This window comes from Tursiops truncatus, chromosome 18 (assembly GCF_011762595.2).
Source record: "Tursiops truncatus isolate mTurTru1 chromosome 18, mTurTru1.mat.Y, whole genome shotgun sequence".
Lineage (NCBI taxonomy): Eukaryota > Metazoa > Chordata > Mammalia > Artiodactyla > Delphinidae > Tursiops > Tursiops truncatus.
The window spans coordinates 65,527,838-65,541,502 of record NC_047051.1 but is presented as its reverse complement, the minus strand read 5'-3'; the positions used below and the strand labels follow the sequence as shown (position 1 = coordinate 65,541,502).

The 13,665-nt window shown below is 39.7% G+C and overlaps 1 protein-coding gene across 1 annotated transcript in view; it reads right to left on the bottom strand.

Moving 5' to 3' along the window:
- The window catches only part of RAP2A (RAP2A, member of RAS oncogene family), a 40,489-nt gene that overhangs the window by 4,980 nt on the left and 21,844 nt on the right, over positions 1-13,665 (bottom strand). The gene's annotated exons all lie outside the window — the stretch shown is intronic.

Below are 13,665 nucleotides of genomic sequence, written 5' to 3'. Positions count from 1 at the left end.
ATTCACTATTTGTGTTTATGTTTGTTCTAAGCAATGTTGCTAATACATTTGTACTTTATACATCATTTTAAAAGCTTTTTGTGATTTTAGGATAAATCAATACCTGTGTCTGTACTTACCCCTAAGCAGAATGCATCTCTAATTTATAAAGGAAGCAAACTGCAAACCTGCACACAAGTGATAACAAATGTTGACTAGATACAGCTAATCCGTTAGAAGAGAAAGCTACACAGAGTCAGGATTTACTAAGGCAGGATTTGTAGGGCGTTTTTATCATTCAGGAAACTGAGTAACAGGCTGGCAGCTAATGTTAGTGACAGTACTTCCACAACTTCATCATCCTCGCGAGATGGTTCATCTCTACTCACCCTAATTTATAAAGCAAACTATATTCCCAACAGAGTCTCTCTGTTTTCCTTTGGCACAAGATCAAACTGAGAATGGTCTCAACAACAGGGCGCACTCCAGGCAGTGTGCCCTTTAGAAATCTGAAATACACAAGCAACTTAAAAAAAATGAGTGGGGACGGTGGGGATAACAATATCAAAGGTAAATCCAAGATTTGGATATTATCATTTTGCTAGAAATGGATCTGGACAATTCCAATTTTTATCAAAGGACTTTCCACGCATTTACTGTATGTCAGCGGTGCCTAGGCTTTCTGATCTCAGATCATACTGAGAGCTCTGAACATACGACACAGGAGTTTTTCACATCTTCTAGGACCCTCACATACAAACAGTTACGTGTACTCCTTGGCCTCTGGGAGGACAACGGCAGTGAGAAAGAAGCTGCATTACGAACACTGTAAATCAGTGCTTTGCATACAAGCCCCCTTGGCCTGCTGTACAGAGAAGCTTGGCAAGGAGCTGACATGGCCAGTCCTGTCGGGACAAGGTCAGTTCCTAATCTGTTTCACTTGCAAAGGTATAACTGCATTTTGTTTTCCTTATAAGAGGCTATACATCACTGTGTGTTTAAAACACTTTGTCTAGAAGCGAAGTAACATAAACGTTAATAAAATTAAGTAAAATTTATCGATTAAATTTAAGTTAAAATTAATTTCAATCTCTGTTTACAATACTTAACAAAAAGGAAAGTGATAAGGCATCCCTTTCTATTATTAATCAAGTGATAACTGTTTTAAGGAATACTTTTTAGTTTAAATGTACAGTATAATATACTTTATACATAAAGAAATATTTCTTACTTTTAATTAAAAACTACAAATATGTGGATTTTCAAAACGTGTAAAAAAACCAAATCATTAACCATTGTATGATACACTGAATCAAGAATCTGAATAAATCTAACAGATTCTCAAAAGGGTAATAACTAGAACACTGCAAACATAGGTCCACTTGCAACAGTATTTAATGATTGTTAAACCGAAATGTCCACTTAGTCGTATCAGAGACCTTGTCCATTACATCACACACTGAATTCAGTGGTCTTTCCTAAAACCAAGATGCTAAAGATGCTAGAGAAATCCAGATTAATATTCTCAGAAGGCTTTAAAAGACTGAATAAGATGTTTAAGAAAAGACTGAATAAGATGTACATTTCAGAACACCCGACGGTGATCAATTTCGTGGCTCCTTCGGTTAACATAAATATATGCGACAGGATCTGGAGGCTCAGCTTCCAGTCGGGCCACTGAGAGGCTGCAAGGCTGGGCAAATCAGTTACTCTACTCGCCCGTATTTCATTTCCTCAGCAGTAAAGCAGGAGTAAGAACATCTGTTCCCACTTAACACACAAGGTTGCTGTAACGGTCACATGAGAACCTAGGAAAAACCAAGTGCCGGATAAACGAAGGGTGGCGTTCTTTCCCCTCCTGCCCGCTGATATGAGACCACGGCCTCAGGAAGTGTGAAGCAGGAGGGGGAGCTGGTGGGCGGGGTGAGGAGTGCGACGGAGGGCGCACCAACCTGGGCGGTGAGGACGAGGGCCAGAGGCAGGCCTGGAGTCACAGGGATAAAGCAGCGCCCTGACAACAGCCTCTTCTACTCTACCCCGCCCAGGCTGAGCCTCGTAACCACAGGGAACAGGAAAAGCGGAAGAGCCTTCTCCTAATGTGGGTACCTGTGGGGAAGGGGATCGGAAAAGGCGCTGGCTTGGGATGACAGAATTGGTCCTCCGTGTGGAGGAAAGAGCTGGAGAAACCTGGATCCTCCTTCGGGAAGATGAGTGAGAAAGAAATGGGACAGCAGCAAAGGATGAGCTTGACAGAGTAGAGCGAGGCTGTGAGGAAACTGGCTCTGCTCTGCACTGTGGTTATACGGTATGTTAAGAAACAAACAAACCGATAACGCCCAGACCAGGACTCCAGTTCCAGAACTGCCTCTCGCCAGTGCTGTGAATTTAGAAAATTAACGTAATCTCTACGTTCCGTGGTTTCTTGGACCATAAAATGAGCTGGACTAGCTAATTTCGAAGGGGTTCTTAAGCCCTGAAGTTGAAAGTCAGCACAGACACAGCAGGTCACTCCCAAGACAACACGTATCACTTACTGAGTGACTGCTGAGAGCCCAGCACTGCTCTAAGAACACCCAACGGGCTGAGCTTCACAAGAGATGCGGATGGACGCCTCAGGAGTAAGCCCAGCATGCAGGGGTAACCGCGTCAGATTCAGTGGGGCGAAGTCCCCAGGCAGCAGAGCTTTGCGACTTGGCGAGTGGAGCGGGTGCTCAGTGCATTCCGCCTCCCAGGAAGGTGGAGATGCACTTGGGGCCCCGGCAGCTCCATCGCACTGACACCACTGTTCAAACACAGAAACGTGGGATGCTTTTAGCTGTGCGAGCACTGAAGGCTCTACGGAAAACTGCCTGCCGCTGCGTAAGTAACTAGTGATAAACAGTCAATGTGTTGTATATTTATTCATCCATTTAACACGTTTATTTAAGGGCCTACTATGTGCTAGATACTATTCTAGGCACTTACGATACATCAGTGAGTAAAACAAAGAGCTCTGCCCTAGAGTCTAGCAGAGGAGACGGTCATCGATAATACACCCAAGTAAATACGTAAATTATTGGCTTACTAAATGGTGTTAGGTGCAGTGGAAAAAACCTGCAGAACAGGGAGGGGGCTGGGAGCACAGGTGCTACTTTAAACCAGATGAGCAGAGTAGGCCTTGTTGGGATGGTGGCATGTGAGCAAAGGTGTAAGGGAGTTTGCCAAGCAGGTATCTGGGGAAGAGCATGCCAGGTAGGACTCAGGCCAGGCAGTGTGAAAGCTGGTGGGAGTGTGTGTGATGGCTGGGGGCCCATCTGTATAGCCTCCTGCCACTCCTGCAGCCAGAAACCCTGCAGCACAGGAAACCTGTTCACTTCAGGCTAAACAGAACTTTGGAACCTGGGTGGCAAAAGTGGCCTCAGAAGACAAACGTGACGCCTGTGACAGGGCCAACCAGATTATCTAGGAAGACTAGGTACTTGGTTGGCAGGTGACGGCAGCACTTTCATTTCATGCTCTGTATTTATAATAGTTTCGTGAGTTGTCTTCATTTTTTCTCTTTTCTAAACACATCACTTGGGAACAAAGGTGAAGTTGCAAAATTCCGAAAATATTTAATTTATGTATTATTGTTAACGTTATTAAGAGCAGAGTAGCACGCTGTCCACATCTTAAACATCAGCTGGTTTCTCATCAACTTCAGCATAACTTCCTTGATGTTTCCTTTGAGAGCGGGATCATGCAGTGGCTTCTGCATCTCACTTTTATTTTTGTTTATATTCTGAGAACTCTTGTTTTATTAACATGAATGTTTGTGTTATTTACCGTATGAGCATGATATATTAATATATAATATATAAATTAATATATTATATATTAATTATTAATAATTAATATATAATATATTAATAAATAAAATTAGTTCTTTTGAGCAGCTCTGCTTAATGCATTGAATGAAACATCAGAAATACTGGCGTGAGTATCACTTAGCTGTAGAATGTTGATGGCTTCTCAGTGAAGGCAGCTTTGTAAATATGAATAGTTCAAAGCATTTGATGTTTGTCAACAGTCTTTATGTAACTGTCTTGATATGGGTATATGTGTACGTATATTTTATTCTGGTTGTGTCAAACTCGGCTGATCACCAAAATAGCTTGAGAACTAAAAATACTGATTCCCAGGCCCAACTCCAGAGCTACTGAATCTGAATTTGTGGGATCAGGACTCAAGACCCTATTAAAAAATACCTATCTAGGGCTTCCCTGGTGGCGCAGTGGTTGAGAGTCTGCCTGCCGATGCAGGGGACACGGGTTCGTGCCCCGGTCTGGGAAGATCCCACATGCCGAGGAGCGGCTGGGCCCCTGAGCCATGACCGCTGAGCCTGCGTGTCCGGAGCCTGTGCTCCGCAACGGGAGAGGCCACAACAGTGAGAGGCCCGCGTACAAAAAAAAAAAAAAACCTATCTAGATCTATAAGTTCTGAAGACTAATTGTGAGTTTCAGCAGGGCTTAGGAATCACTGACCTGATCTACTACGTTGTGACCCCAAACAATACTGTATGTGTATAGTTCATGGTTTTGTACTGTGGCAAGTCCAGGATCAATTCCTTCTTCCCTGCATTTATTCACCAATGGTAAGTTGTAGACAGATAGCACTATACTCAGTTCCTTTAACTTCCTTTTGAGGGTGTCGCATTGTAGCCTATTAAAAGAAGGCTATGTTTCACATGAATTTTACCAGGCTGCTGTCTTCTCAGTCACTTTTTCAAGAGCAGGTTGAAATATAATTCTCTTTAAATTCAGAAATGAGAATCGGAAAGATTTTTACTTACAAGGTCCCCTTGTTCAACCTTCCACCCGTTGTTAAAAATCTCAGCTACCAAGAGGGTCTCAAGGCAAAATGTCAGAACACCTGATGCTTTAATCATTTCCATGACAACCTTACCAAATGGTTATATTTCAACATCTTTAGTGATGTGGAAATCATATCTCAGGCAACCCATTTTGTCCTTCCTGTCAGTTCTGTTAAATGTTAGTGTTAAAAAGTCAGTGCTAAAAAGTTTATCCCTATCTAATGAGCTGTGATCTGTAACACCTTGTCCCTCCTTTTACGCTTGAGAACATAGAAATCTTTTCTCCAAAATGAAAATAGCGTTTCTTCTCCATCTCCCTGGTCAAATAAGTAACACATAATGATTTAAAAAAACCCATGGCAATATTTAAATAGGTAAAGAGGAAACTGAAAAACATTCTTAATCTCACCTCTATGAGAATAATTGCTATAACTATTTTCATGTATATCGTTTCACTATTTTCCTATACATATCTATATAAATGTAAATTTTTATGACAGATTATATCAGCTTCGATTTTCACTTATCATGGACTTTGTATATCAATAAGTGATATACATCATATTAATGGCTAAACAGTATTCCATTTTATAGAGTCTCTACGATAAACATACCGTAATTTAATGACTCCTTCTCCATTTGTGCATGGAGAGTTCCCCTCTACTCATTTTTTTCACTAACAAACAGCAATCTGATGAACTACACCTAGAGGTATAACTTCTTTCTCAAAGGTATGCATAATGTGTGCGTGTGTGTGTGTATGGCATACCATTTAAACCAGAAAAATCACATTTCTAGATTAGATAACCAGGTTGCCATGCACACATACAGGCAATCTCAACTGACATCCAGAAATTTATACCACAACCAACAGTGCTTAAGAGTGCCCGTTTCCCCACCCTTGGGATTGATATTTTTAATCTTTCAATAAAGTATTATGGCAGTTCTGGAGAAAGAGAACGGTTTTTGACTAGGAGTTGAAGGCTCCTACCACAGCCTGCCAGCATAAAACATCAATACTTCTCGTAAGGATGGAAAACATAAGCTAAATAAGGCTTCCGTCTTCCTCTAAACTGATTTGTTTTGAGGTGACTAAATATTTCATCTTAAAAGAGCACTTCTGGTAATTTAGCGTGAGTAATGAAAGGAAACCACAACTCTGTGCTGCAACTTTCTCTTGGTTTCAGACTGCATACTGAAGAACAGAGAGAAATCTGTAGATGTAATGTAAAAATTAAGTTAGGAGCATAATAACACTAAAGAGATACTCAAAGCTATCATGGATACTCCAAACCGATGTAGATAAAAATAATCTGTTTTAATAGAAATTAAGAGCTGACACTGTATCAGAAGAACAGTTTGATGGTGAGGGACCAAACTGATCATGACAATGCAACTCAGGCATTTTCTTTTTTTTTTTTTTTTTTTGGCGGTACGCGGGCCTCTCACTGTTGCGCCGGACGCGCAGGCTCAGCGGTCATGGCTCACGGGCCCAGCCACTCCGTGGCATGTGGGATCTTCCCTGACCGGGGCATGAACCCGTGTCCCCTGCACTGGCAGGCGGACTCCCAACCACTGCGCCACCAGGGAAGCCCCTCAACTCAGGCATTTTGAATGTTGTATTAAAAAACCATTTGAGGGAGAAAATATTTGCAAAAGACATCTGATAAAGGATTGTTATCCAAAATATACAAAGAAGTCTTAAAACTCAACAAGAAACAACCCAATTAAAAAATTGAGTGAGGGCTTCCCTGGTGGTGCAGTGGTTGAGAGTCCACCTGCCGATGGAGAGGCCTGCGTACTGCAAAAAAAAAAAAAAAAAAAAAGGCCGAAAGACCTTAATAGACATCTCAATGAAGAAGATATGCAGATGGCAAATAAGCATGTGAAAAGATGCTGCACATCATATTTTGTCAGAGAAATTCAAATTAAAACAGAGATACCACTATACACCTACTAGAATGGACAAAATCTAGAACACTGACAACACCAAATGATAGATAGGAGCAACAGGAACTCTTATTCATTCCTGGTGGGAATGCAAAATGGTACAGCCACTTGGAGGAGAGTTCAGTGGTTTCGTAGAAAACTACACATACTCTTATCATACAATCCAGCAATCCTTGGTATTTACCCCCAAAAGTGAATAATTATGAATATATAAAACCTGCATATGGATGTACATAGCAGCTTTATTCATAATTGCCAAAACTTGGAAGCAACCAAGATATCCTTCAGTAGGATATGGATAAACTGTGGTACATCCAGACAATGAAATATCATTCAGTGTTAACAAGAAATGACCTATCAAGCCATGAAAAGACAGGTAGGAAACTTAAAGGCGCATTAAGTAAAGGAAACCAGTCTGAAATGGCTACATACTGTACGGTTTGAATTATATGACATTTTGGAAAAGGCAAAACATGGAGACAGTTAAAAGACCAGTGGTTGCCAGGAGTTGGTGGGGGTGGGCAGAAAGGGGTGAAGAGGTGGAGCACAGAGGATCTTCAGGGCAGTGAAAATACTCTTTATGATACCACCACGATGAATACATGCTATTAAACATTTGCCCAAATCCACATAACGTACACCACCAAGAGTGTACTAAGGTAAACTGCCGACTTTGGGCGATTATGATGTGTCAATGTAGGTTCATCAGTTTAACCAATGTACCAGTCTGGTGGGGGATATTCCTTATGGGAAAGGCTATGCATGGGTAGGCTCAGGGCTATACAGGAAATCTCCACATCACCTCGAATTTGCTGTGAACCTTAAACTACTCTGAAGAAATAGTCTTTTTTTTTTTTATTCTGTTATTTTATTTTTATTTTTTTTGGCTGCGTTGGGTCTTCATTGTGGCATGTAGGCTTTTCTCTGGTTGCGGTGCGTGGGCTTCTTATTGTGGTGGCTTCTCTCGTTGCAGAGCATGGGCTCTAGACTTGCGGGCTTCAGTAGTTGCAGCACGCAGGCTCAGTAGTTGCGGCACGCGGGCTCTAGAGCGTAGGCTCAGTAGTTGCAGTGCACAGGCTTAGTTGCTCCACGGCATGTGGGATCTTCCCGGAGCAGGGATCGAACCCGTGTCGCCTGCATTGGCAGGCGGATTCTTAACCACTGCGTTACCAGGAAAGTCCAAGAAATAAAGTCTTTTAAAAAGAGCTACTTGAGGACTAGGGTAGCCAAGTTGGCTTAAGTCCACTAAAGTCTTTATATCCCACTAATCACAGGTAAAAACTCAGGACAAAATACAAACAGCAACTACCAAACAACTCTGAAAAGTAAAGAAAAGCAGGCAGATTGGGGAGGAGAGCCAATTCTTAGAGAGAACACCCATATGGAGGTTGAATTTCCTAGTTTTTCCTCTTTTCTCTTGTGGCCTTGAGCTGAGGGTGGGCACTCAGTGGTATGCACACAGCCAGAACTCTGGGGGAAATTCTGTCTTTCTACCCAGAAGATCAGGGTAAAGGGATCTCTGTGAGCTGGAGTATGTGTGTGGGTGGGGAAACCTCCCTTTTTTCTTTTTTGTTTTTATTCTTTAAGGGTTTTTTAAAAAAAATAAATTTATTTTATTTTTGGCTGCGTTGGGTCTTCATTGTTGCCTGCGGGCTTTCTCTAGCTGCGGCGAGTGGGGGCTACTCTTCATTGCAGTGTGCATGCTTCTCATTGCGGTGGCTTCTCTTTGTTGCGGAGCACGGGCTCTAGGTGTGTGTGCTTCAGTCGTTGTGGCACATGGGCTCAGTAGTTGTGGCTCACAGGCTCAGTAGTTGTGGCTTGCGGGCTCTAGAGCGCAGGCTCAGTAGTGGTGCTCAGGCTTAGTTGCTCTGTGGCATGTGGGATCTTCCTGGACCAGGGCTCAAACCCGTGTCCCCTGCATTGGCAGGCGGATTCTTAACCACTGAGCCACCAGGGAAGCCAAAACCTCCCTTTTTTCTTGTTTTTCCTTTCACAACTCACCTACAGTGGGCCCCTAGCAGAGCTGGGGTAGTGGGCAAGGCCAACAGCTAAGACTTCATTAGAAATTTCTGGTTAGAGGAACTAAAAAAGGGCTCCTTAAGGTCCAAAGAGAATGACAGAAATCTTTAGTTTTTTTCCTAATTTTTTCTCTGCCCGCTATGCTAGGAAGATGACCCGAACTGTGAGAACTGTGTAGCAATGCAGAAGGATATCAACCAACTTTATCTAATTAATATTTATAGAACACTCTACACCATAAAAGCAGAATACATATTCTTGTCAAGTGCCCCTGCAGTATTCACTAAGACACACCATATTTTTGGCTATAAAAACTGTAACAAATGTAAAAGAGCTGAAATGATACAAAATATATTCTCGGACCATCGTGGAATTAAACTAGAAATCAGTAACAAAAAGATATCAAGAAAAATCTCCAGATATTTAGAAACTGAACCATATACTTCAAAATAATCCATGGGTCAAAGAAGACATCATTAAAAAATAAGAAAACACTTATTTGAATGAAAATGAAAATATCAAAATCTGTGGGATGTAGTTAAAGCACTGCACAGAGAGAAATTATAGCATTAAGTGTTTATATTTGAAAAGAAGAAAGGTCTTAAATCAATGATCTGTGCTACTACCTTAAGAAACGAGAAAAAGCACAAAATAAATCCAAATTAAGCAGAAGGATGAAATAATAAAGAACAAAAATAAAAGAAATTGAAAACAGAAAAACAATATAGAAAATCAACAAAATTAAAAATCTGGTTCTCTGAAAAGACCAATAAAACTGATAAACTTTTAGCCAGATTGATCAAGAAAAAAAGATGACACAAATTAGCAATACCAGAAAGAGGAAACTTAACTACACACCCTACAGACATGAAAGAGAATATGCTCCTGAAATAAACTTAGATGAAATGCATCAATTCCTTGAAAAAATTTACTTATATGATGTCATTCATGCTGCTCTTCTCAGGGGGTGACAGCAGCTCTCCACTACTGATCATATTATACCTAAACCCCTCTGTTTAGCTTCTTCAGGTTTCCAAACTCTAGCCCTTCATATCTAATTCAACTTTATCCCCTACAACTTTACAAAGAGAATCTTCTGTTCTAAATTCTGTTTCCTTGTTCATGATGGTCCTCTAACGACAGAAGTCCCTACCAATCAAAATTCTAACTACCATTCGAAATTGAGGTCAAATTTCATCTCTTTTTAAAATCTTCCTTTTATAAATAGCTCATTTGGCTGAACTCTTATTTACATTTTATATCATTAAGAATTTGAGGTTCATAGGTTTTCATTAATTTATTTCTTGAGTATCTACTAGGCATTGTGTGAAGGACTGGAGATATAAGACAAATAAAATCCTTGGAGTTTACACTCAAGTTGAAGGTAACACTATAAACAAACAACCAGTGTAACTAAAGACTGTGACAGCTGTTTCAAAGAAAAACAATATTGATTAATGTACAGTAACTTGGGCAGGCCAATATTACATGAGGTGATCAAAGAAGGCATCTCTGGGAGATGAATTCTAAGCAGAAACTTGAAGACTGAGAGTTGAGTCAGCCATGGGAGTAAACCAGGAATCAAACATTTTAGCCAGAAGAAAATATAACGGATAGGTTGTAGAAGAGTGCTAGGCTTATTCAGGGAACAAAAAGGAGATTGGAACGATTACAGCATAAAGAGCAAGGGGGAAGAAAAGCATGAGGGATGACTGAAGAAGGACCTATGGCCACTATTGTAAGAATAGGAGAAAGTCACTGAAGGTCTTTTAACAAAAAAAAATTAGGTGGTTCTATGTGTTAAGAGATCAGTGTGGTTAATGTACAGAAAATGTTCTTTAGGGGCACAATAGTAGCAGGAAGACAGGAGATGATTGTACTGTTCCAGGCAAAAGTCAATGATGACTTGGGATGATGGCAATGACAGTATTAAGAAATAAAACTTAAAATATATTTCGGAGGCAGCACCAACAAAGACATGATAATGGGCTGGTTGAAGAAGACAGCAGGTAGTGGTCTGACAAAAAAGAGAAATCAGTGAGATTCATAGGTAAACTATTGCTTTTACAAGTATAATTTTTTTTTTTTCTTCTTCGGTACGCGGGCCTCTCACTGTTGTGGCCTCTCCCGTTGTGGAGCACAGGCTCCGGACGCGCAGGCTCAGCAGCCATGGCTCACGGGCCCAGCCGCTCCGCGGCATGTGGGATTTTCCCGGACCGGGGCACAAACCCGTGTCCCCTGCCTCGGCAGGCGGACTCTCAACCACTGCGCCACCAGGGAAGCCCTACAAGTATAGTTTTATCTCATGACTAAGAACCTAAGACCCCAAGGGGAACTACCATATGCCTCCTATTACCCTGTTTCTAATACACTTGTACTGTGATCATGTTTAAAATTGTATTGGTTATCAAATCACTACTTCTTACAAAGAAACTTTTAGTATACCATGGAGTTCTTAATAAACATTAAAAACAATCCCCTCTTAGCTTAAAATTCGATGATTTTCCTGTAGAAGTGGCTACTTCCTTTTCCTATATACATTTAATTTTCTAAATATCCTACTCACTTCATGTTTACCTTAATATTATTCCTGGATTTCTACCTATCCTTTACTGATTACCTGGGAGTCTTGTTTAAGATGTATGCTGTTTCTAGATATGAACTTTTCTTTTACTATGTAAGATAAAAATCATTTGCCACTCAAATTTCACCTTGTTGAAGGTCTTTCTACATACTCTCAAATTCCTACCAATAGACAAAGAGTAATGTTTCTGCCTTCTGCTTCTACCATACACTTGGATATTCTGATTATTTCTAAAAGTTTGTGAACGATAATTACCCAACACTATAGATGTATTTTTAGCTCTTTCTGAATTATTACTTTAATTAAGTCTTTAAAAATCTTAGAAAAATATTACATCAATCAACAAGAAGCTTCAAATACTTTTTTGATTGGAGGGACAGTATAAATAAATAAAAACTCCAACACTGTCCCCTCTTCTTAGGCCCTCCTAAGAAAGAAAAAGTTATACTTCTCCATATGACCTTTTCAGCATTATGCTCTCCTCAGACCATTAAAAAAATTGTCTGGAAAATTCTACTGTTTCACGGGGTGAGGCAAAAGCGAAGAGGAGGGCGAACTGGTAAAAGCAGTCATTGCTCTGGCCTCAACTAGGGAAAAGGTGAATGGTACCCAATTTGTCCAAAGGAAATTGATGGTGACTCAGCCAATTCCTTGAAAAGTACAAACTATCACAACTCATCTCATATGAAATAGATCATTTAAATATCAATTTATCAATTATTATCCTATGCAATATGGTTTTAGTGTCAAGTGAAGAACTCTGTCTAGCCCTAGATCATGAAGATTTTCTCTAAAAGTTTTATAGTTTTGCATTTTACGTTTAAGTCAGATCAATTTTAAGTTAGTTTGTGTTAAGATGTGAGGTTTAGGTTATACATGCCTAACTGCTCCAGCTTTTTGTTGAAAAATTATCAAATACCAGAAATAAATCTAATCAAAGATTTAAAAGGCTTTTACAATGAAAATTACAAAACAGTGCTTAGAGAAATTAAAGAAGACCTAAATAAATGGAGGAATGTACTATTCACTGATTGGAAGACCCAACATTAACACGTCAATTCTCCACAAATTGATTTATGGATTCCACGTAATCCCAATCAAAATGACAGCAGATTTTTGATAATTTTGTGCGTATGGGGTAACTGACAGATGATTTTTGGAAATGCAAAGAATTCTATGGAAAAGCAAAATAACTAGAATAGCCAAAGCAGATCTGGAGAATTAAAACAAAGCTTGAGTATTAGATACCAGATATCAAGACTTATAAAGCTATAATAATTAAGATGGTGTGGTTTACACATAAGAAGAAATAGAAAAATGGAACAGAATAGAGGGTCTAGAAACAGACCTACACATACAGATTTGCCTGATTTATGACAAAGGTGCATCTACAATTCATTGGGGAAACGGTCTTTTAAATAAATAGCACTAGGTCAACTGGATAGCCATGTGGTAAAAACCAAAAACCAAAACCCAAAGAAACCTTGAACCCCCCCCATCTTACACCACTAACACAAATTACAGATGAATCACAGAATGACAGTCAATATACCTTCTAGAAAGAAATATGGAGGATGAATCTTCATAATCTTAGAGTGGACAAAGATATATTAATCAGGACACAGAAAAGAACCATAAAAGATTAATAAAGTAGACTTCATTAAAATTAAGAATTTATGCTCATTAAAAGAAACTATTAAGCAAGTCAAAAGGTAAGGCAAGATTGGGAAAAGGTATCTGCAATACATATATCTGACAAAGGACTTCTATCCAAAATGTATAAAGAATTTCTACAAAATGTAAGAAGACAATACAATTTTTAAGTGGACAAAACACTTGAGCAGGTATTTTTTAAAAGGTATGCAAATAGTCATTAAGCATACAAAAAGGTATTCATCATTATACACCAGGGAAATAAAAACTAAAATCAAAATGAGGTACCACTAAAATCTTATCAGCTAAGCTAAAATTTTAAAAGACTGACTATATCAAATGTTGACCAGGATGTGGAACAACTGAAACTCTTATTGGGGGAAGAGCAAATCGGTACAACTACTTTGGAAAATCATTTGGCAGTACAGTTGACCCTTTAACTTGGGGGTTAATCTGCTTACAGCTTATAGTTGGCCCTCCGTATCCATGGTTCCTCCACAACTAACTAGGGCTTCAACAAACCATGGACTGTGTAGCACTGCAGTATTTACTTTTGAAAAATATCTGCATATAAGTGAACCTGCACAGTTCAAATCCATGTTGTTCAAGGGTCAACTGTATTTACTAATGCTGAGCCTATGCATTTATG